This window comes from Plecotus auritus (genome assembly GCF_963455305.1).
Source record: "Plecotus auritus genome assembly, chromosome: 1".
Lineage (NCBI taxonomy): Eukaryota > Metazoa > Chordata > Mammalia > Chiroptera > Vespertilionidae > Plecotus > Plecotus auritus.
Genome location: NC_137770.1, coordinates 239,904,638 through 239,929,613, shown reverse-complemented (window position 1 = coordinate 239,929,613; position 24,976 = coordinate 239,904,638). Strand labels below are relative to the sequence as shown.

Genomic DNA, 24,976 nt, shown 5'->3' with positions numbered 1-24,976 from the left:
AGAGAGGGGGGAGAGAGAGAGAGAGAGAGAGAGAGAGAGAGAGAGAGAGAGAGAGAGAGAGAGAAGAAAGAAAGAAAGAAAGAAAGAAAGAAAGAAAGAAAGAAAGAAAGAAAGAAAGAAAGAAAAATAAAGGAAAGAAACAGCTTGGGATTCGGAACTGCCTTTGGGTCAAATGACACCAACAGTGAATCCTGTGTAGGGTGGACGTTATCTTCACATTTCTGGCAGCAAAGGGGTACCACTGGTCAACTAACTCTTTCAGGGCCAAGCTGGTGGGGAAGGGTGCAGCTATGGGAAGCACAGCCATTACACTAACAGTAGGAGGTCCCCAAAGCCACCAGACCGGATTTCACTTTGGAATGCACTATATGATTTTTTTCTGCTGCACCAGCAGCAGCAACAGCGGCAGTAGCAGATTTACTCTCCTAATTATGTTTGGCTTTGGTTAAATTAGTTTGCATTCCCTGTGCACACACTGGTTGGAGGAGGGGAACAGGCAGGGGAAGGAAATGGCCTGAGAAGATACGGAGAAGTGGAGAGAATCTCCTCTGAAGATGATGTACACAGCAGGACAGTCCATCAGGCATTAGGCAGAGCCAAAGCCCATGGTCCAGGGATCCCAAAGGAATAGAGAAAGTAGTGTTCTGTCCTAATCCTCTCTTTACTCTTTCATGCATTCATGCCACAAATATTTTTTGAGTGTCCATGATGAGGAAGACATTGAACTAGGAGGTGGAGGAAACTACAGGGAATTAGAAAAATAAGTGCTCCCTGACCTCATGAACTAACATTCTAGAAGCAAGAGTGAGACGAGAAACAAGCAGAGACCAGCTACCTTTCAGATGCTATGAAATCCATGTAACAGTCAAGTGAAAGGGACTATCTACGGCAGTGGTCCTCAACCTTTCTAATGCCCCGACCCTTTAATACAGTTCCTCATGTTTGGTGACCCCCAACCATAAAATTATTTTCGCTGCCACTTCATAACTGTAATTTTGCTACTGTTAATGAATCGTAATGTAAATATCTGTGTTTTCCGATGGTCTTAGGCTCTACAGCAGCACGTCGCGACCCACAGGTTGAGAACCACTAGCAGGGTCGCCTAAGACCATCGGAAAACACAGATATTTACATTACGATTCATTAACAGTAGCAAAATTACAGTTATGAAGTGGCAGCGAAAATAATTTTATGGTTGGGGGTCACCACAACATGAGGAACTGTATTAAAGGGTCACGGCATTAGAAAGGTTGAGAACCACTGATCTACGGGAAGTTGGTTACTTCATTTTTATGGGTCATGGTGGCCTCACGCAGCAATAACAAAAACACAACAACCGTTAAATTCATTTACTGAGTGCTTACTACATTCCAGGCACTCAGCAAACATTTCATTTAATCATCAGCAAAACCCAGTGGGAGAAAAAAAAAACAAATCAGTGAGATGGGCTCAGTTATCCCCACTTCAGATGAGAAACTGAGGCTCAGAGGCTTTTAGTTATCCACTCAAAGACACATGGCAGGTGCCCTTAAATGCAATGCGGCCCCTTTTGCTTTTTTTTCAAAGTCCTACCATCAGTAACAGTAACCAGTGATGAAAGCACCCACTATATACACACACAGAGTCCTTAAAACACATCTTCAATGTCAACTAATGTAGTCTCGTTTTACAAACGGACACCAGGAGAGCCTGGCTGGTTCCCCCAACATGATATAACAGTGAGGGGAGGAGGCAGGATTCACACTCAGGTCTGTGTGACTCCTCAGTCATGTGCCTCCATAAACATAACACAAAGCCTTCTCATGGAACGGATACTATTTATCCTTAATAACCAGGTAGAAAGTTCCAGATGTAAGAATGTAAGAATGCCCTGGACTCACAGTCTGTAGGCACTGTGGATGGTGGCCCAGGAAATGCTGGTCCCCTGAGCTGTCTAGTTCCCAGTAACTCAGAGCAAAGCTTAATACTCTTGCAAAGTTACTTTGGAGAAGGAACTAGAAAAAGAAAAATGCCTAGAACCCCAAGCAATGAGGTAATTACAAAAGGGTCTCTTGTTAAATTTCGTGTCTCCAGCAGGGACACCAATAGGCAACGCAGGGCTTGGAACTGCCGGTGGGAAAGATCTGTGTGTACCTCGGCACCATCCTGTTCTTAGCATCCTTCCTGCTGAAGGACTTCTATTTGCCATGAAAGCCCAACTGTCTGGCTCCAGAAATCTATTTACGTAACTACCTGCCATTATCATCTGCTGGGCTGGCTTTCTCGGGGACAGGCAAACCCACATCGCACCCCACCGCCACAATGAAGGGCATTTTAGAATTTCCATGATGGAACCGATGCTTTGTGCTTTAATGTCTTGCCTGGTTTTCACAGTTGTAGTGAACTCAATTCTGAAAGGAGGATTGTCAAATCAGGATTTTTTTTTAAAAAAAAGGTGCCATTACAAATAGAGGCAGCTGCTTTTGATTTATAAACACTGTAATCTTCCCCAGGCCTTAGATATTTTTTTGACAACATTCAGATCAGAACCAATTTAATTTGAAAGATAGCTAATCAAGTAATTTGTTGTAACACCTCTCTTGCTCTCGCAAGGGGGGTTGGGCGCTGCATAGGCACACAGCAGCACTTCAGTGAGGATTCCGAATGGACCCTTTGGCTCTCAGGAAGTGCTTGCCTTTACTCTCCAGAGATGCAATAACTTCTATACTCTCATTTCCCCAACCAGCGGGAGCATTTTGGTGAGTCACATAGAAGGGCATGCACTTAAGTGTTTAAAACTTGAAATGCCAAACATTTTTAATATGCGATAATTCCCTCTTAGTAAATGTTTTAGAGATTTGTACAAATTTAAAGAAGAGTTGAACAGTCTCAATCTTGATTCTGCGGTGTTCTATATTTCCCAACGCCTTAACATATATGCACTTACTGAGAAGTAAAATGGACATGGATTTGAGAATTTTGCATATATATAGATATAATGAGATCATTAGAGTTGCCCTGAATTTTTCACCCACTAAACTTCTATTGAGCAATTACTACATGACAGGAATACATGCTACCCTTGGAACACATGTTCCATTAAGAACAACAGGACAACCCATTGACTTGTACTTAGCAAATATTTATATTCCTACTATGAAAGCTCAACTGCCTGGCTCCAGGTCTGTCCTACATTTTTTATAAATGTGTCATCCTCCTAACAACCCTACAACACAGGTACCGACCTACCCCCGTCATTTTTTTATTCTTTAAATTTGATCTGACTTGAGTCCTAGCCATGAAATTCTATTTCTCTCTGTCGTGTGGGAAAGACATATTCATCGCATCACACAGGAACATTCTTTAAGACCCAGTTCATATTCTAAGGCAGATTCAAAGTGTCATGGAGTTAAAAACTGCTCCTGGTCTAGTCAGTCTCTTCCCCAGAACCAATTATCTAATTACTTTTTCTAAGCAATTTTCTCATTTCATTTCAAAAGATGTATCATGATTATGGGGAAAGTACTGAGCCGGCAGACATTGCCCTGCCAACCTGGGCAGATAAATGTGAACACCTGGCATTCCTCCCAGGAGTCCATGTCCCGGTCCCTTTCCCTCTACTCCAACCATCTCTGCAATTAAAACGGCCCCCTTTGCTTGGTGATTTTCAGACAAAAATTATGAAAATTCTTGCAAGAAACCTTAACAGGAGAAAGGGAAGAAAGAACATTATGAGCCAAAACCGGTTTGGCTCAGTGGATAGAGCTTCGGCCTGCAGACTGAAGGGTCCCGGGTTCGATTCCGGTCAAGGGCATGTACCTTGGTTGCGGGCACATCCCCAGTGGGAGGTGTGCAGGAGGCAGCTTATCGATGTTTCTCTCTCATCGATGTTTCTAACTCTCTATCCCTCTCCTTTCTTCTCTGTGAAATATCAATAAAATAGATTTAAAAAAAAAAAAAAGAACATTATGATACAGGCAATGAATGCTCTTTGAAAATATTTTCCACTGACTGTGGAAGAAATAAGCATGGGTTTGGGGGTTCAAATCCCAGCTCTGCCCATTCTTGCTGTGCAACTTTGAGCAAGCTACTTAACTTTTCTGAGCTCTTGCCTTGTCTATAGAAAGCCTAGTTGGTAGTTTTTTTATGAAAATTATATTCAGTTAAATTATGTGAAACAATAAGAATATAATGGCCCCTTCAATGATAGGTCCCTCCTCACTTCCTCCCGCTCCCATGAATATGAACCTATTTTGTCTTTCCAGGGCAACCTACTACTGTAAGTGTTACATAATACATAAAAGAAAGAAAGCCTCCCCACCCTGAGGCCCAGGGAGGGCTAATATTGTTCCTATTTTATGAATTTGTGGGGCAGGGCTGATTCCCAACTCAGGCGCCCATTCTGTCTCACTCTGCAGCCTCTAAAAGGAGCTACCACCGATTTTCTCATATATTTGTAAGAGACGAAAATAGTTCCCTCGGTGCAGGCAGGGAAGGTCCTGATTTTCACATTCCAGATAAGCCTTCCTCACACCCCATCAGAAGGAGTTGAGCCCCAAAGACACAGCCCCCCTTGACCAAAGAGCATTGTAACAGGATTTCAGGTTATTTGAGTAGAGATTGGAAGTGGCCATTTTCATCATACAGCTTGCTTATTTTTCAAGTCAGGACACTTAATTTCTAAATGTGCTCAATAGAATCTGTAGGTTTCCTTCAGCTGACAACAAAGAAAAACAGCTGAAATTGACATACGTATTGCTTTTGTCCCAATTGTCTCTTATTGGGTTAGATTACATGCAGCTCCTGCCCCAGGAGCAAGAGCAGTATCAACGCATCTCCAACAAGGGCGATCCTGATGACTTCAGAGCCTCAGCTCTGGATTTTCTGGCTTCTGTGTGTTTACATCAAATGCTCAGTGGGCCTTCAGGTAGGGGTTGAGCTTAATTATACTTAGTAGGTGTGATTGCATTTGAAGCCCAAGCCATCAAGCCATCAGCTCCCGGGGTAATCATTTCAAGCTTCTTATTTTTAATTACTTGGGTCTTTACCCAAGATGTGTTTTTACTCGAGTTAAAGGGATTTTGTTTTATAAACAGTCATTTATACACACATAAAGAAGAGTGTGTTGTTGTTGTTGTTGTTGTTTTCATGGAAATAAAAACACCTGACTAGATCTAAATCTTTCATGTAAATAATTTGTAAATTATTACAAAGGGATTTGTAATGATTCTTAGTTGTAACCTCTCTTTGCAGTCGAAGTCACTGTTGGGAAAAAATACACATGTTTTTAGAGCAAGACTGTGTGAAGCACCAATCTGGACCACGGTATAGTGAGAATCTGAACATGGTGTGGTGAGAACCACCATGGTGTGGTAAGAATCACCATGGTGTAATGAGAATAGGGACACGGTATGGTGAGAACCTGAACATGGTGTGGTTCGAATCTGAACATGATGTGATGAGAATCACCACATGGGCTGGAGATTGACTCCTGGGGACCAGAACAAAGTAGAGCAGGCAGGCAATAGAGCCACTTACAGTTGTCGAAGCTAACTGAGGCCTCTGAAAGCTACCTAGGATCATTAGAGTAATGAAAGCACTTGTCTGGGATCTGAGTCTCCTTTCCCAGCTCACTCAGTAAAATCTTAGATTTAACAGCTAACAGCCATAAAGCTGCACTGCCTTCCAGGAAGTATTACCTCATTCAAAATCCATTTGCATACTTCCAGAAGAAGGGCCTTGGCAAAGGGGAGAAGCGGTCCCCTCTCTTGCCAGTAAAGGACCCTTTTGGAACTCACTAAAGACCTTAAAGCCCGTAGCAAACAGCCCAAATATATATACTCTGGTGGGTTAGGTAGTGTGGGGCTATCACCTTGGAGAAGAGCTGGGATGGTTTGGCTTTAAACCCCCTGAAATGGCATGTTGCCATCTGTATGTCCCGTAGGCACGATGGTTGCAGAAGGTGGGGACCAGGAGGTGCTCTAAAGAAAGAGGTGTGATCATCTCACCTGCAGCTCCTCCAAAGCTATTGCTTTATATTCCATTTGCCCAACAGATATCTCTGAAAAATGCACATCTCCTGTCCTTGCAACATCCTTAATGCCCCTCCGTGTGCCCCACCCTCCTTGCTTTCAAGATATTGGCTAGGGTTTCAGAGTTCTGAAGTAGACATCCTAGCCTGGAGCCCTGGCTTTGATGCTGGGCTGGGTGTCACTGGGTCCCTTACCTAACTTCTCTGGGCCTTAACTGTAAATAATTGCAGTACCTACCTAATTAGGTTGATAACATCAATAGTTATTGAATGCATGTAAATAGCTGAAACACATAAGCATTCAATAATGTTAGCTATAATCAGGGTGACTTTGATGATTATTCAACCATTTTTTTACTTAAGAGAAATGACAATTTCATATGATTCCACCTGTTATTAAAGTTCTCAGCCTTACTGGAGCCTCATCTTTTCTTCTCTGGACTTAACTCAAGCATCACCTGCTCCAAGAAGCCTTCCAGGATGTGATGCCCAGTCTGAGTTCATCCCTCATGCATTCATGTGCTCACTTACTCAATAGCATAGTATTGAGGATGAGCACCAAGTGTCAAGCAATGGTAATTAACAGTGAGCAAGGTTGCTATGGTCCTGCCCTCAAAGAGATGAAATTCAGACAGAAGACAGTTAATCATGTACTGACAATCAATGAACTAAGAACCTCTCTGGGCAAGTGGAAGGCACTATGAAAAGACATACTTGAAAATAGAAGTTGAGGGCAGGAAAATCTTGGAACAAGAGACCTTTACTAAAAACCTTCAGAATAAGTAGGGATTGATCAGATGAAGAGGAGAAGAAAACTTGCTCTAGAAACATCTAGACATTTCTGTGAAGGTGCAGAAGTGAGAGAGTGCCTGGGGAAGAGAAGGATGTTGGGTGTGGCTACAGAGAGAGAGGTGACTGGTGAGGGGGCAGTTAAAGAGACCACAAGTAGCAGAGATTCAATCACAAAAGGCCTGCAAGTCACTCAGAGAAGTTTGGGCAAAATTTAAGGAGGCACTCACTCTCCAAGCACAAGATTGCAAATGCCTCCTTAATATCTGCCCCCGGGCACCTTGCTCATCTCACTCTAGTCCTATCCCTATTGGGCTTTATCCTGAGGCCAACAGGAAGCCCTTGAAGGAATGTCAAAAGCAGAGAGACACCTCCCCAGCAGCATTTTAGAAGCTCATTATGGCTCAGCTTGACTGACAGCTGGAGGGAAGCAAGGAGAGAGTAGAAAGCTGGGGTACTTATTCAGGCAGTGGGGGCCCCTCACATGGGTCCCCAGAACATGCTGGCTTTCTCTCTAGCATATAACTATGATACCAATGTCCACTCATTCCTTTATTTGTTTATTTTCCACTGGATGCTGAGTCTCTTAGGAATTAGAGACCTAGAAGATTATCCTCCCATCCTACCCTCCAGATCAGTCCTGTACCTAGTACAGAATAGATAGTCAGCAAGTGGTGTGAGGTTATTGCTCTATGGACAGACCAGCTTCTGCAACTATTTATAACCTTATTTCAGCATTTCTCTAGTGCATATTATAAGATTCATTATTTTACCTTTTATAAAAATTATCCTTTGGCAGTTTATCTTTCTTTTCTGGACACTGAGCATAAAAGAGAGCGTAAGTGGAGGTTGTGCCTAAGTCATTGCAGACAGTCATGGAGTGGAATGGACAGGATGCAGAGGACTAGAAGGGGACACATTTCTAAAACAAAAACCTGACCTTGGCACTCTCTGTGGAAAACTCTCCTCAGATTGTGCATGCAGGACCCTGAGGACAAATTAAAGTTCCCCATCCTGGGGACAGTGCTCCTTGTCTGCCCAAGAGTTTGCACATTCCAGGAACCTTCTCCCACCCCCCGCCAAGGGGTGCACTTCAGCTCCGCCTTCCACTCTTAGTCTGGTTTAGATGGATGCCCGTCCTATGGGCTCCCATGAGCCCCTTGGGCTTCACAAACCATAGCACTTTTCTCATTGCATTGCAATTACTGCTTAATTGTCTGTAGCCTGCATTAGACTGCACTTTGTGAGGGCAGGGTCCAAAACTGGCTTTCGTTTGTTTACTTGTGCATTCCCAACTCTAAGCAGAGGGTGTTGGCTCTCAGTGAGGCACCCAAAAACGTACTGAATGAATACATGGAACGGGGAGCATAAAAGGATCACTTATATACACATAGGAGCGGGAAGCTAAGGGCCTAAGGAACACAGAAAGGAAGGCAAGCAGACTCATACTAGCTGCATTTTCTTAGAAAACCCCTTTGGGGGACAAATCTCTGAGCCACCTCCCTCCCCCAGGTCCTGATTCATTCTCCCCCAGTGATTTCCTTCCATCTACCTACACAGATCTAATTATATTATCCGAGGGCACCGTGTAGTAATTGTCATCACTCTTCATACGAAATTGAATTCTAAAATTGGACAGGTCCTCCTAAAATCTCACAATGTTTTGTCATCCTCCTAGAAAAACAGAAGTTCCCTATTTAAAAAGAATAGAGAAAGAATATGTTTTGAACTCCACCTATCTACAATCTGCGGGGGGAAAGACAATCCATTTAGAAAAGGTGCTTCCGGAAAGAGGCAGATCCCAAATCCTCTCTAATGTGTTGCCCCCTCACTACCTTCAATTACCAATTAAAAGCTCCCAGAGAAGTCCAGGATCCTGTAACGCCTCATTCCCCCAAGGCAGCCCAACTTCCAGCCCTCTCTTCAAAGTGTGCTCACTCCGAGGCTGTGGTTTCCATTTGTGGAAGCGGTCCCTTTATAGAGCACGCAGGTAAATTAGCTAGATGGTGTTTACTGCAGAGCTGGGTCTCAGCTGGCATTAAGGGTGGTGCTTACCTTCCCCCCACTGCCCACACTGCTCTGAGCATCTCCACTGCGGTCCAGGCCGATTCCTCCCTGTGGACAAAGGGAGCTGAGACCAAGAGCTGCAGGCTCCATCCTACCTATGCTTCCAACCAGCTAGAGCGACAGCAGCCAAGACTGAAAGCTTACAGTCCCTTTGTCTTCAACAGCTATTGTTTCTTGTCCCTGATATCAATGTACAAAGCCATCTGGCAAAAGAAATTCCAGAGAAAGAGGTAAAGGCCAGGCTGGGGTGTGTGACCCTTCCTGAGGGAGAGCTCAGGGTGGTCACCTGTGTGGGTGGTCTAGGGCTACTGGGTGGGTGACAAGGACAGAGCTGGGTGCATGCCCATGGCTCATCTTGCTGGACCACTGCATCCCACTCTGACTCTGATGTCTAACTTTCAGGAAACAAGTCAGATCTGTTTGAAGTGACACACTCAGGTATGAAAAGAATTCTAGAAAAGAACAAGAGACAAAATATACCCACCGCTTAGCGCTGCGCCAAGCACTGTGCTAAATGCTTTACAGGAATCTCTTATATGCTCCTCACCAGGCTTATGCAGCAGTAACTGTTTCCATTCTCATTCGAGAAATGAAGAAGATTAATCTAGAAGGTATTGTGGAAACTCCCTAAGGTCTTATAACAACATGGTGGCAGCAGTAGAATCCAAACAAATCAGACATCAGGACCCAAACTCAGAACAATTAGGATGGATTTGTTTGAAAATTAGGTGCTAAGGATTTTGTTCCTGCCATCTCATCTACCTCTTGACAATACTCTGAAGTATTTGATTCCCTCACAAAAAAATAAGGAGTGTAAGGGACTTGACCCAGGCCAAGTTCCTTACAGCTTGGAAATGAGGGGTGGCTTTGATGATGGGTTTGTGTGGGCATCTGCCAATGGAACTGAAGTGGGTATGGGAGGTGTGCAGGGTCGGGGGGCGGTGGGATATCAACTCCAGGACTGATGGAAGAGGCTCTGAGTGGCAGTGTTAGCTCCTGACCACCAGGGGCACTGATCTCAGGCCACGGTTTTTAAGAGAAAACACCTCCAGGATGAAATGTGAAATAGGAACCCTTGTTGTCTGAGTTCACTGAGTCTTAGGATGGTCATCAGACCCCGAAGTCCCCTTCCCACTGGCTCTGAGAATAAATAGGTTTTGCATCTCATGCTTACAGGAAAGACTTTATAGGGCTGCCATCCTAGGGAGGTTATTTGAAGCAGCTACGACACACTCTATAGGCCTCCCTGTTGACGTGATATACAGGAGCTGCACTGGGCAAATGTCATTTAGTTTTGATTTAGAAATCACTGACCCCATTTTGTTGGTCCCTTCCATTGTTTACAGGTCTCCTATCCCCTTTTCAGTTTAAAAGTCCCCAAGCTTACATCAAGTCATTGACTCAAATGACTGAATTCATCAATTTCTTAGGAGTCAGGAAAATATTGCTATTCTTAGTAACTTAGGAGGATGCTGACTTTCCATGAAAACTGCAATATTAGAAACACTCTGTAAGAGTATTTGTTTGGGAGAGGAGAGCAACTGTAAATCATTTTTAAAAAACAGTTCAGAGTTCAAATTATAAGGAGGGTTTGACCTTGGGACCATTTGTTCTTATTTTAAAATTAAATCAAATCAAAGCAGCACCCATGTCGTTAGGGGTGTGAACCCACCAAATGGTTAATAACTAAGGAGAAAGAAAATGGATATATCTCAATTTCACATATAACCAACAATTTTCAACCATACAATCATGATAAATAGAACAAAAGGAGTAAGAATTAGGCTGGAGTAAGAAAATCTGGGTTACAACTCTATGCTTATTTCTTACTAGTAGCCCTGCACACAAATCTGTGCACCAGTAGGTTGCTGCCACCCTCCTGTGGCTCTCCGCCCACTGCCACGCCCTCCTGTAGCTCTCCCTGCTCCCCTTCCCCTCCCCCCCCCCCCATAGCTTGCTGCCCTGCCCTCTCCTGTAGCTCTTGGCTGCCCGCTTGTAGTTCGCTGCCCCACCCTCCTGCAGATCTGTGATCTGGTCTTTATGTGGTTGTTCGTTACGCCTCAGGACATAATGGATAATTAGTATATTCCTCTCTTATTATATAGGATTGTTGCCTAACCTCCCTGTATCTTGATTTCCTCACCTGTAAAGTGGAAATAATCATACCTTTTTTATGTCTGTTCATGTATTAAATGAGATAAAGGGAGCAATTAATTTAGCACAGTTTTGGCATATTGATGATGTAGACTGATTGATCTTGATTATAAATATGCATATGCTACTCTATTGTTTCATTTATGCAATACAAGCAGTGGTTGGTCTCCAATGAAGTATGTTCCCAACAAAGAAAGGATGATTCCCACTTGTCTTGTAGGTGATGTACAGATACGACCTGTGCCAAGTAGAGCAGAGGGAGACAACAGGAATTACCCAGGACTGGGGGCAACTGGAGGTTCCAGTGGAAGCCAGCCAGCCTCTCCACAGCCCCAGGCAATCGCTGCCATGTGGGAGGGAAGCCAGGAGCTGTTGGTGAATCACAAAAGATTATTGGCTTCTCACAGCTAATGAGCTTTTTCATTTGCTACACTGCAGACAACCCACCAGATATTTTATCCACACTCTCATGGCCAAGTGAGCTGTGGCGAAACATACACCCTCCCGTGCTGGTGTCCTCTTCCAATACTGTATTTGGTTCACCTGTGTCCTTCCAAGTAATCATTTATTGATGAGCTTTCTTTTTTGTTTTATTTTATTTGTTGTTTATCATTTTTTTCATTGTTTAGGAACTATAAAACTGGATTATTAGTTAGCTTGGGCTACCCTAACTAAATACCGTAGACTGGGTAGATAAACATAAGTTCATTTTCTCATAGTTCTGAAAGCTGGAAGACCAAGATCAGGGTGCCCACGTGGTCTCATTCTGGTGAGAGCCTCCTTCCTGGCTTGCAGATCCTGCTTTCTCCCTGTGTTCTCACTAGTGGATAGGGTGGAGGTGAGGGGGACTCTCTGGAATTTCTTCTATAAGAACACTAATCTTATCATGAGGGCCCCACCCTCATGACCTCATCTTCCCTAATTACCTCCCAAAGGCCCCGTCTCTCAATACCAACCCATTGGGGTTAGGGCTTCAACATATGAATTTCGGGGGAGGGCAGGGGCAAACAGTTTACACTACTGCATTGAAATATTTTAAATGCTGGGTAGGCCAACAAAACTCACTCTGTATCACCAAGCTTCACCATATTTTATCACTTTAAAATCACAACACACACTTCATAAATTCTGTCAAATACTTATGCGGGGTCCACCCTCTCCTGGGGGTGGCAGGTGGGATAATGTACAGAGTCATGAGCAGCTTGCTGGATTGGAGTGGAGAGGAAATCCAGGGCATGGAGAGGGGTGAGATGAGGGTACAGGGAAGGGTTGCAGTCTGTGATCAATTTGATTCAAGCCAATGCAAGAGGCAATTGGGAACCACTGCCTAGCTCTCAGGAGGGAAAATGCTATGATAGCAATTACGGCAACGAACGATGATTCCTCTGACTGTATGTAGAACTGAGGCGAGTAGGAAAAGCCTGCGGAGAGAAAAGGCAGGTGGAGCCCAGTGCCACGCAGTATCCTTAGGACTGTGCCAGGGGGAGACATTATTCCGTGGCTTTGCTTATGCTGATTTCTGGGGTGGGAATTGTCCTCCTCCTGCTCACACTCTCTCTCTTCCCTGCCTGACAACCTGCGTCAAGCACAGTGCCATTATGAAGAGTCACAATCTCTGTGAAGCTTTCAAGATGGTTATTATTGATATCATTCCACTTCTACAACACTGACTCTGTGATCAGTTTTATGGAGTAACCCTCATTGTAACCTACGCAGGAGAAGGGGTTTATCACCCACGTTTGCCAGGATAAGAAAATGAGTTTTAGTGAAGAAAAGCAGCTCTCCCAATATCCCCCTGCTACACACGGACCTAGCCACAACTTGGACCCAATCTGTCTGATTTCAGTTCCTCAGCAGCCATGCTACTTGCCTTGACTCCTATATTTTTAGCCCAAATTAGTCCCTCCCATCTCTGGCTCAAAGAGAACATTGCTCCTGCCTCTGTCAGAGCACTTACTGCAGAGAATAATGACCTGATTCCACATCTCTCTCCCCACCTGTGGCTGAGATCTCCTTGAGGACAAAGACCAGGGCGTCCTCACCTTTGTGTCTTCCATAACTCAGTGCCCACGATAGGCACGCCATACGTGGCAGGTGAATGTATGAATGACTGCCCATCGGGTTGGTCTGTGTTCAGTGTGGGGGCAACTGGACACTGGCCATCTGGGAAGCTGCCCTGCCTTTAAAGAAGAGGACTGTGACTGAGGAACTGCTGTAGGGATGATTTTGTTTCCACATATCTGAAAACTCTTTTTACAGATTTCATTAGGACTCCGGAGAGAAGACTGATAAGTCTTGAATCTGAATTCTGGATCCTCAAGGCCAATGGAACACCTTTAAGAATCTTGCACAAATTTTGGGACTGATAGCTGTTTGGTGTTGAGAGGAAGTGTTCCCAGCTCCTTCCCTTACCTGTTATGTCTCTAAGGATAAGCTACTTAACCTCTCATTGTCCCCACTTTCTCATGTACATATTAGTGCTAATAATAGGACCTGTCTCATCGCATTGCTTGGAAGAGTAAATGAGTTCATATATGAAAAGTAAACTTAAGAAAATGCTATATACGTGTTAGCTCTTATTAGTCGTATTCTATAACAAATCAAATCTCCCTGGTAGAAAGAGCCATGGATTGGGAGTTAAGAAAACTGCTTTTTGGCCTAGATCAGTCCCATCCTGGGGCTACATTGATAAGTCTCTCTTACATGTGGTTGTGGCCCTGTTTTAAGTTATCACCCCTAAAATATAAGCCTAAATGTGTGTCATTTCATCATCCCATCTGTAGAATGGGTTGTATATTCCTGTCTTGTGTACTTCACAAGGTTAAAACAATATGTGATCATGCCTTAAAATATGTTAATAGGTATGTTCTTGTCACTCTTAGCATATTCCCAAGTGGAGTATTTGAAGAACCATATGGCCTTAATTAATCATTAATAACCAAAGCAACCTTCTAACCAGGAATAAAGCTGGGTGTTAAAAGCAGTCTGTATTCAAGGAAGAATGAGTGTGTCAGAAACAGACTGTGCCTGCTGCAAGGATATGAAGCATGCTGTCACTCATCCTTTCCTCCCTTCATACGTCCCCTTTCTTCTTCCTTTCTTACTATTCCAGCCTCACCTAGAATAAATTTCCCAGAGGAATAGGAGCTATTAGTGAATCACAAAAGATTATTGGCTTCTCACAGCTAATGAGCTATTTCATTTGCTACACTGCAGACAACCCACCAGATCTCTCATCCACATTCTCATGGCCAAGGGAGCTGTGGAGAAACACACACCCAAAGATCAGTCTCCTCTTTCCCCACAGTCTTGGTTCACCTGTGTCTTTCCAAGTAATCATTTATCAGTCAGCCCGCACGTGAGAAATTGAAAAAGACTTTAAAACATGGTGAAAATCTAATGACTCTTAGGAAGCAGAACAATGGGAAACTTTTCCTCCTGATTTTAAATATTCAAGTTCACCTACAAAAGGTGAAGGTAGGCTTTCTCTAAAACAAACTTTCCTTCTCCCAATTCCATATGGCAAGGGAGTTTCTATGCTTATGAAAAAAAGGTGTTAGAAGCCTTTAAACAATAAGTATAGTTTGTATAATCATTAAAGAAATTAATGAAGGAAAAGATTAAGGAGGAGGAAAGAGAAGAAAAGTGAAGAGAGGGCTGGAGGGAGGGAGGGGAGAAAGGGAAAGAAAACAAAAAAACCCTCAACAGTCCTAAAGTGAGTAGGTATCTCTCTCTCGTCGAAAAATGTGCCCCTCTGGAAAACTCTGGGATCTTTAATTACAGCAAAATGCCAGCAGAAACTTCTCTTTGTCTTTGGATCTCAAATGCGACTCTGGATAGAGCTCCCCAAGAGAGTGATAGATATAATTTTATTAGTTTCAGCAAGACACAGACATGGCTGTTCAGCAAAGATTTTTATAAGAGGCAGAGAGAAGGCGGCTAGCAAGAAAGCCCTGGGACAAATAGAACTGCAGGCGGGTTTTACTAATGAGCAGTGGAACCTGGAAGCCTGAAAGTTTAGTGCAGTCACCTCTTTTGAGGTTTTATATTTTTAAAAAAGAGAGAAAAACGTGAGATGATTATGAACGCTTTGCTTTTCAGCATCCCCTAAAACTGCTTAATTGCTGCTGATAGAACTTTCAAAGGAGAGACTTCAACAGTTTTGATGTAGCAACTTTTCTGTCAAAAGCAGAGGTCAATGGAAATAAAAATTATTTAGGGGGTCTTACCAGTGAGATTAGCAATGAAAGGAAAGCCTGCATAGATTCTGCTAGCTTAGGGCAGGTGGACTGTCACCCCCATTTGCTAGCAAACTTTGTGACGTATCAAAACAGAATATTTTTCAAATCTGTATCCCATACATTGAACACCACAGCAAATTTGGGCTCCCCTTGAGCAGAGTAGGGCTGTCACTAGGAGATAGCCAGCCTTGGACTACATTGACAAATCTCTTTTTGAATCTCATGGCCCTGTTTTAAGGTCTTAGCCAGCCGTGGGCAAACTACGGCCCGCGGAGCCGAAAGAGCGGAGGGTTCTCTTGCTCTCCCCTCCGCTCCTTTACTTTGAATTTATATTAGTTCACACAAACACTCCATCCATGCTTTTGTTCTGGCCCTCCAGTCCAGTTTAAGAACCCATTGTGGCCCTCGAGTCAAAAAGTTTGCCCACCCCTGGAAGTGTCACTTCCAGATCGGGGTTTTAAGAAGTGGGTACATTTCTCTTTCTCCTTTTCTTTTCTACTTTTTCAGGCTGAACCAAGATCACTCAGACACTAGACGATGTAGGAGCCACAAATGGAAGGAGCTTGGGTCCCTGAATCACCATGTAGAGGACAGTCACTCACTGTCTGGAAACAGCTACACTGAACCACGCATTACATGGCAGATATCAACATTTTGAGGTTTGTTTGTTACAGCAGCTATCCTTAACTAAAAGACTGTTGTATGTAGGCTTAAATTGTGGATACTTTCGCTTGCATGAAGGTTTAATTCAGCTTGAATAATAAAAAATGTAAAGCAAACCTGTTCAACAAACAGATATTACAGGCCTTTGCTAAAAGCTGTCGAAGAATAAGGGGAGGAATTGCTGGGAGGGTCTCAGGCTCTCTTTGAGAGACAGGAGTTGAATATCGGGTAGGCACAGGCAGAAATGGCTATGGAGTGAGATCTTTAACTCCCACTTCACTTTTGAAGGTTGTTGCATCATCAGGACTATCAGTGAGTGGGTCTCTCTTCCTCAGAAGGGATTTACAAAAGATTATTTGAGCAAAGGACTTTAATCAAGGTCAGTACCTCCAGGTACAGTGGCTAGAAGCCTTGCACCTAATCCATGGCAGTTCTCCTGCTTTGGGAAATGATCTTAAACCTCTGCTGGCCCATAAAAAAAAGACTACATGGGAATTACTGATAAACTGGTATTGATTTTCCCAGATCACCCTTGTCAAAAAGATTTATTGATGTGTCAATGTGTGTTGTCCAGAGGATCATAGCACGACGGCTTTGAAGGATTTATAAGAAATCTATGGGCTTTAATACACTTGCAGGTAAATAACTAACAAGTACTGAACATATTGATTCTTGTCATGTGGTCAATGCAATCTTTAGCCCACTAATTGTCAGTATTGACAAACAGTTCATGAACTAAATGAGCAGCTGGACATCCGCTCAGAGTGGAACGTTTCCAAATGGTGTTTGCCTGGCTGTTCTCAGCCTAATGCCCATGAAGCAGCCTTGCAGGTAAATGGGCTCTAGGGAGAGAGAAACACGTGGTAATTAACTCTCCCTCACTGTCAAATGTCGCTTTAAGAAGGGAGAGGGAAGGGGGAGGGAGTCTGTTTGCAGCGCACAAAGCTGGAACCTGGGTCCGTGACCCAAGTAAAGTAATATCCCTCAAGGCACCTCTCGAATGCCTCTTCCTAGAAAAACCTTCCAAAATCACACTCCTCCTAGGGTTCCTACCACTTCAAACCCTATACCATTCCCAGGCAATTAATCGCACAATACCTTTGTTGAACTTTATGTATTTACCTATGTATATTGTGTACATATTGTGTTATGACTAAATCTTAGCTTTTGTTCAATTGTATATGAGCTTTTTAAATTTGGGAGGAAGATGCAGGATCTTATTATGAATTTTATTGAGAAGATAATAAAGTTATTCATAATCTTCCTAGGAAGGTTTACAATCAAATTTGAAGAAGAGTTTTGGGGGTCACTGAAGATCTAGGGAGTCCATGAACCCCCATAACAGATGCAATCAAACCCAGGTTCAAATCTCAGTCCACTACCTCCCAGATGTCTGACCTCAAATAAGTTTCTCAACCTGTCAGTCTACCCATCCTTAACACAAGAAAAATCAGTTATAGAACAGGTGTGTTCTAAAGATTAAGGAAACTGATTCATGCACATAGCACCTATTCTAAAAACTCTTCAATATCATTCAAGATTTCTGAGTTCATTTCTTCTTTTGTGTTGCAAACACTTGTTGAACACTAGTGAGAAGTCGTGTATGGAGCCATTGTTATGTCCCACAGTCAATCCATCCAAATCAAGAGCCCTTGCTTCCCATAGTTGCTTAATTAATGCTTTTTAATAGACTGATTAGAACACATACCACTGAACAGAACAGTCTTTAAATCACTCTACTATATTATTTTAATCAAGCATTCAAATATTGCTACCGATTAAACTTTTTAATACTATATTACAAGCCTCCATTGTACACTCATTAAACTGGAAATTACTCTTTTCAAAAAAAGGGTATGTATCATATCATATTTTCTATAATGATCATCCTATCTATTTGTACTGTGGAATTGTACCATATTTTAAATACAGTTTACCCATCTCAAAATGTACACTTGCTCCATCTTAAATATATAAATTTAACAGAATAAGCATTTCATTTATATTATAATATAAACACATCAACTTGGATTTAGATCTGCTACAAAACATTTTGCTCGCCATTGGGGAAGAGTGTTATGGAAATGCAGTTAGTAAATATAGAGAAAAAGAGGGAAACCAGTATATGCACAGGTATAGTTGTTCTTTGAAGTACTTTTGTAAACTTGGCAGACTGACAAAAAGAATATTATATTATTCCAGTCAACAAGCTTATTAAAGCTCATTCATAGGTTAACTAATTCTTTTCATCAATTTTTTTCTGGGCTCCCAATCCTGCCTTTGTCTTTATTTTACTAATGGGGAAGTTTGGGGTTAGCACAAATACTCTTAAACTTTACCACCTGGATGAAGTCTCCTGTCCCATCTTTTCTAATTCCTCACCGTACTTTCTGATAATTGAGGTATAGCACGTTGCATTAGCCAAGCCAGAGGGCCCCTGGGTCTGGAGATAATGACTGACCCTTCATTGTCAGAGATGTCACTTCTTAAGGAAGTGATATCCTGTCTGATCTCACAAATGTCTCCAGTGTCCAATTATCACCAGCCATTTGGGTGAGTGACAAGAAATCAAGGGGAAATTCTTTGCGGATCACTTTCTCTCCCTCTCTCCTTTCCTTTTTTCTCTTCACACAGGAAGGGCTCCTTATTATGGGCTAAGAAGCATGGGCATTAACTCTGTGGTTGAAGTTTCACTTTTAACATAGGAGTGATTGTTTTGTTCTCTGAAATTCAAATTTGATCATCTGCCTACCAAGAGAATTATAGCTATTTTTTCACCCAAGGTTTAATCTCTTGTATCTCTAGGACTCTGAAAAATGATAAATACTTAAGACTAAAATCAATAAATATATGTTTATAAAATTGGGAGAAAAAAACTTAGAGTATCTATTCTGAAATCTTTGGCTTTGAAAGTAAAGTTGATGGTGCGTGAGGATTAGAAAGATGAATTAAAGAAAAGGAGAGCATAAAATACTACGATATTTCATATTTCATTATTATGAAAATGCATGACAATAATTGCATTCACCAGATGCTTTCTTCCAGGGAACACTAAATATTATGCCAACATTTCCTCATTAATCTTCTTCATACTCTTGCAAGATGGTTAAGAAACAAAATTAACATTCAAACTTTACCAATGGGATGCGGAGTATGAAATGAGATGTTGATGATAAAGACTTCTGATTCTCTGGTATGCCTCAGTTTATTCATTTGTATGGTAAGAATATTCATGGTACTTAACACACAGGGTTACCGTGAGGAGTGAATGAGTTAGGACTCAGGAAGAGGCTTCGATGAGATCCCACCACAAACTGAACACAGGAAATGTGCGAGGATATTGTTATGACTATCAGAATGCACGATGCAAGACAAAGAAAGTCACCTTCACATGTCCTCTGGAACCTAAGCTCTCCGGAGAGAAATAAACCTCTCCATTGCATTCAGCAAACACCTGCTCATGTCCCATGGTGTCCACTGGTCCCCACCTCTCCCCAGCCTGATTCTCATCCTCTGAGCAGCCCCTGTAATCCTCCAATAAATTATCTTCTTAAGTTAACAAGAGTCACTTTCTGTTTCTTAAGAGCCCAAGCTGGTGCAACACTCCTACCCCTTTGTTTCTTGTCCATCCCATCAGCAGACACATTGAGAAGTTATCGAGTGCCAGCTGCCATGCTACCAATTGGAGTTTAAAATGTAATCGGGATGAAAAAAAATGTAAGCACTTAAGAGAGTGAAATGGGGAGAGGGAGGAAAATATATATATGAGAACCAAATGATGGACATGAGAAAACTGGCAGGTCAAAGCCAACTAGAGAGAGGACAAAAGCTTCCTACAGAAGGTGGGCCTTCATCTGGGTCTTGGTGAGATTTGCAACTCATTCAAGCATGCAGAATCTAATAAAGGGGAGAAAAAAATTGCTCCATTCAAAAGCAAATTTATTTTCCTTCTAAGAAGCAGTGACTGATTTATGAAAAAGAAGAGCATTTGGGGAAATACAATTCTATATATTCCGATCATGCAAATGTACTACTTAGCATTTGTTCACATCAAGCCTAAACATTATCACAGAGTAGAAGAACATGAACTTTAATGAACATTTTTAATTGCAAGTCCAAAGCAAGGTATTGTGGTTTTCATTGCATTCATCAGATTCATCGCTGGGGTGACAGTGTAAAAGCCTGCTGCATTTAGAACCAGGTTTTCTGACTGAAAGCTATAATGATGCTATATTGCTCAGTACCCTGACTAGACCAAACACTTCAGTTTCCATAAAGACCTCTAAACTATCCTTGACACACGTGACATCACAAGAGGGGGGTGTGAGAAAGCATAGAAGAGCCTCCTTTCATTGTTTCTCCTGGATTCAAAAGGGTTTACACTATCCAAAATATTTTACTGGGGTCTTAAGTACCCCTGAATTTTTGTTGGCATTCAATAAAATAAAGCATTTCTATCTGAGGTTATATGGTATTTATTGAAATCCATACCCCTTCCAAAAAAATCCTCTCTTTTTCCCAAAGCCTGTTTTATAAAATCTCTTACCACAGGGCCTTGTGCAGGCTATAGTTCCTGTCTAAACTGCTCTCCCCATCTTCTCTTCCTACCTATGTAACCCATTCTTCAAGCCTCACGTCAAGCATCATCTCTTTTAGAGAAGAACCCCTTAAGGCAGCTCCTCAGTACTAGATCCCTGTTGCCGCTCTCACAGTTCACTTTGCCTTTTCCTTATAAGGTGACAAAGTTATGACAGCATATTAGCACAAGTATCTGGTTAAAGATTGCCCCCACCTATCTGACTGTAAGCTTTGGAAGAGCAGTGACTTCATGTTATTTTCATTGTATCAGCTTCCCTGAGTGACCGGATAAATAAACACATACAGAGTTCTAAGATATTTGGCTTAAAATCCTATTATTTCCAGAGACAATGCAAATGCCCTATATGTGATGTCAATGAAATTTGGTTTCCTTTACTCAATGTTATTTTTCCCAAGTTCAAAACTGTTGTTTTTTGATGGATCATTTTTCTTTCATTGTATCTTGATTTTTAATTCTCATTCTCTCTGATGACAGCTTGTAATTTATCCTGTTTGCTTTTTTGTGTGTGTCCTTCACAAAAAGAAGGGAGAGCTGAATCTGAATCTGATTTTCAAATATACAAACTCTTGTGGGTTTCTATTTTCTTTCCCTTTATATACATAGTCTCGATTTCTAATGTACTAGTATGTCCCTAGTTTCTACATCTTTTGTTTACATGCCCACTGTGGCACACATCAGCCCACGTGGAAGCTTTCACTCCCCGATCTGTATGGCATCTGCAACCTGTACATACAATATTCTTGTACCCATCACCCTGTGTTATTTTTATTGGTTTCAGTCTGCATTGCCTGTAGGACTGGGAGGTCTTTATGGGACAGTCAGGCCTTATTTGCCTAGGAGTTCTCATTTTTTTAGTACAGTGCCTTGCCTGTCATGTTACAAACCTTCTTCGGTAAATACTTGTTCAACTGAAATGCTTCAAGTGATTTTTTTTGCAAAGGATTGGTATAGCGACAGATCCAATTCCAAGTCTTGAACTTGCCTGCATTTCATCTTCCTGTTTCATTTTCCTCCCAGCTCGCCTTCTGACTGTCTCCTGATATAGAGATGTAATCCCTGTTTCTCTTGTCTTCTACATGATTTGATGTCACAAATATGATTAATGTGCTGCTGAACCTCATGCCCACATCACTAATAACAATGTTAAGAACAGTGTACCTGTGACTAAATGCCGCTCCAGCAAATGTCAGGTCTCTCTACTCTTTCTTTATGATTCCTTATCTCTTTTAGGGTCCATGGGGACATCCATTCTAAGGACAATTTAAATTATTTTACAAGTCAGATTTCCAGAGACTTACAGACCCAGAACAAAGGCCTGTTCACAACCCAAAAGCAGGAAAACCTGATCCCCTAAGTAGTAGGGCCCCTCTCTGCACCTCTGTCTTTCAATTAGGGCCAGTTTAGTGTTTTCCAAATAATGTGTCTAAATCAATGTATAAAGGCAAAAGTAGCCTCGTTTAAATGAAGTGGCATAAAATAAAAAGTAGAATACATCTTATACAGGGAGGGGGCGCACTGTGAACCTTTAGTGTTAGTTGTGCCTGCCTATTTTCCCATGTGTGGTTGCATGCATGCATATATGTGTGTGTGTGTGTGAGTGTGCATGTGTGATGTGTGTGTGTGTGTGTGTGTGTATTGGATCATACAAAAAAAAGTATTTCTTAACTGTAGATAGAAAAGTGTTAACTTTTTATGATTCCTCTCAGACCAAAAAAATATGATTCTGGGAATGATCATAATTTCAACCATAATTTTGTGTAAAACAGAGGCTATATCTAACTTGCTTTGAACAAGACCCTGAATAAAATTACTATTTGTTATACTATTCTTGACATATTTATCAGCTCATATATTATTATTCAAACTAAAAATAAAACACATTCTCTACTTTAGGTCCAATTTTGATTTTTTTAAAAATCTCTTCCTGGCACCCAACCTTCCACCCTCAGAACAAAAATCTCCGCACAGCAAATGTTTCCAAGCATCAGCTCGGATATTCTGTATCCATTTCAAGCATCATTTTTAAATGAAATTTTACTGCCTCCAAAACATTAGGAGGACTATCCTTCTAATTTGGGATGTAACATGCACAATTCACTTTTTATAAAATATAAAGTCTAGAAATTAAACTTTAAGAGAATATTTCAAAACGCATGTGTGAGCAATATCATATCGATGCTAAATTAATTCAGAGGATACAATCTGCAAAATTAAAGAAGTGATTTAGGGATCCAAGTGTCGGATTTGGGGGCTGGGTGAAGTGAATGAAGCACAAGTTTCCTTTTATAATGAAACTCCATGATTCAGCAGCTCTACAAATGTTGACAGGCACCCATTCTGAAGTGTGAAGAGTCAACATGAATTGTGGAAGACCTTGTTTCTCTGATCCACAGGATTCTCTTGGCCAGGATATGGGACCTAGTAATTTTTCTTCTCTCAAATAGAAAACAATGCCGATTCTTCCCTGTATATTCTGCCAACAGCAAAATATATAGTGTACTTTAAATGCAAGGGCACTTTATTTTGGCACATATTGATTTCCTAAATTTCTAGCAATGGTGTGTGATACTAAACTTAAAGTAAATAGTACATGAGTAGTAAAGTTAAAATGCACTTTGGGGGAAATATATGATACTATTTGCTAAAAAAAAATAAACAGAAATAGATTTTTTTAATTTCCTAATTTCAAAAAAGTTTACATAATAATATATTTAGGGAGCTCTCTACTATTTTTAAAGAACTTTTTTTTTTTCATTCACTTATTTAAAAATATTTACTGGATGCCTACTTTGTACCAGGCACTGCTCTTGGCAGTAGTGACCAGACAAGGTCCCCTGGAGTTTACAGCTTAGCAGAGGGGGGGGGGTGATAAGGAACAAGAACATAAATAAAGGAACCAGACCATTGCAGACGGTGGTAAGTGCTATGAAATGGGAGAGGGAGGACCAGCTCCCGATAATCAATGATGACTTCAGATACACAGGTCAGCCTCAAAGGAAGTGACATTTGAGCTGAGATCTGAATGGCAGGAAGGAGTCAGCCCCTTGCAAACCTGAGGGCAGAGTTTTCCTGGCAATGAACTTGCTGAGACAAAGATTCTCCAGAGGAAAAACGCATGAACTGGCGAAGGTGCAGAATAATGAATCTCACCTACCCAGATTCCTTCCCATCTTCCCATGTGAATGGGATGTATTTCAAGAGTCTGTTCTCAATCTTCCTAACCCCAATTCCTATTGGTTTTATATTTTTAAGGTGATAGGGAGGGAGAAGGGAAGAGAGAGAGAGAGAGAGAGAGAGAGAGAGAGAGAGAGAGAGAGAGAGAGAGAATGAATTGAGGAAAAACAAAATTTTTTCTGCACAGTACATACTCAAAATAGCCTGACAATTTATTTGTCCTATTTTAATGTTGCTTTAGGACAAAGACCCAATGGGTCATGTTTGACTGTATGGAAATATTTTTCTTTCCCTTGAGCCTGATTTCTCTAAACACCAAGTTTCCATTAACCGTGGTGTTCCTGTCATGTTCTAAATATTTATAGGTGTTTTTTTTTTTTACTTCTTAATCATTATTTGATAATTTAAAAATGGGTTGACTAATCACCAAATACTTCACAGCTGCAGAAGGAAAAAACATTTTTGTTAATGTGCAAAGCTGGAGTTGATTTTCTCCCAATTATTTCGCCCATTTGGCACCTTCTCCTCATTCACCAGCCCTCCTCCTTCCCAGGGCAGCAAGATTTGGAGCCCTCAGAGAAGTAGCTTGAGGAGGCATTGATTTGGCAATTCTGGGGGTTCCCATGACTATGTTTGTATCGAAGGTGCTGTTTTTGTTTTTCAAAAAGGCTGAAAACAGACCACAGCCTTTCAAACCCTTGGCCTTTTGCAGCGATACTTGGAAACATTTACCCTTGGTACCTGAGAATGAAAACCATCCCAATGTTAAAAACAAAGACAAAGCCATGATAAGGAACTTATAAGTAAAAATCACCGGGCAAATTGCCCACATTCTTGAGCCTCATTTTCTACAGTGAAGCCCGTGGCCTCTAATATTAAATAATGAACTGTAAGGCTGGAAGGAAGGAATCTTAGAACATGTCTCTGTCTGGAGGCTTCAGACATGCCATCTTCTCTTTCTAGAATGTTCTCACTGGTTTTTTTTTCCACCTGAGAAACCCCTAAAGCGCTTTCAGATGAGATGGCTTTGGCCCAAAGAGACCTCGGCTCAAATCTCAGCTCTCGGACTTTCACTTTGGAGCTCATTTGTAAAATGGGCATAAAAGAGGATGCATTAGGACAGTTAAGAAAAAAGGTTAAATGAGACCATCTATGTATACATGTGCATAAGCTGAGCTGCTATCTGTGCCTACAATCTGTCTCATGAGTATCAACAATTATTTTCACAGCAGAGTTCTTTAACCTGATATAAGAAGGCTTGGTAGTTGGTAAGTTAAT

At 41.7% G+C, this 24,976-nt stretch overlaps 1 protein-coding gene across 8 annotated transcripts in view; it reads right to left on the bottom strand.

The window, feature by feature from the left end:
* The window catches only part of LDB2 (LIM domain binding 2), a gene marked incomplete at its 3' end in the record, with an annotated part of 329,582 nt that overhangs the window by 240,571 nt on the left and 64,035 nt on the right, over positions 1-24,976 (bottom strand). The gene's annotated exons all lie outside the window — the stretch shown is intronic.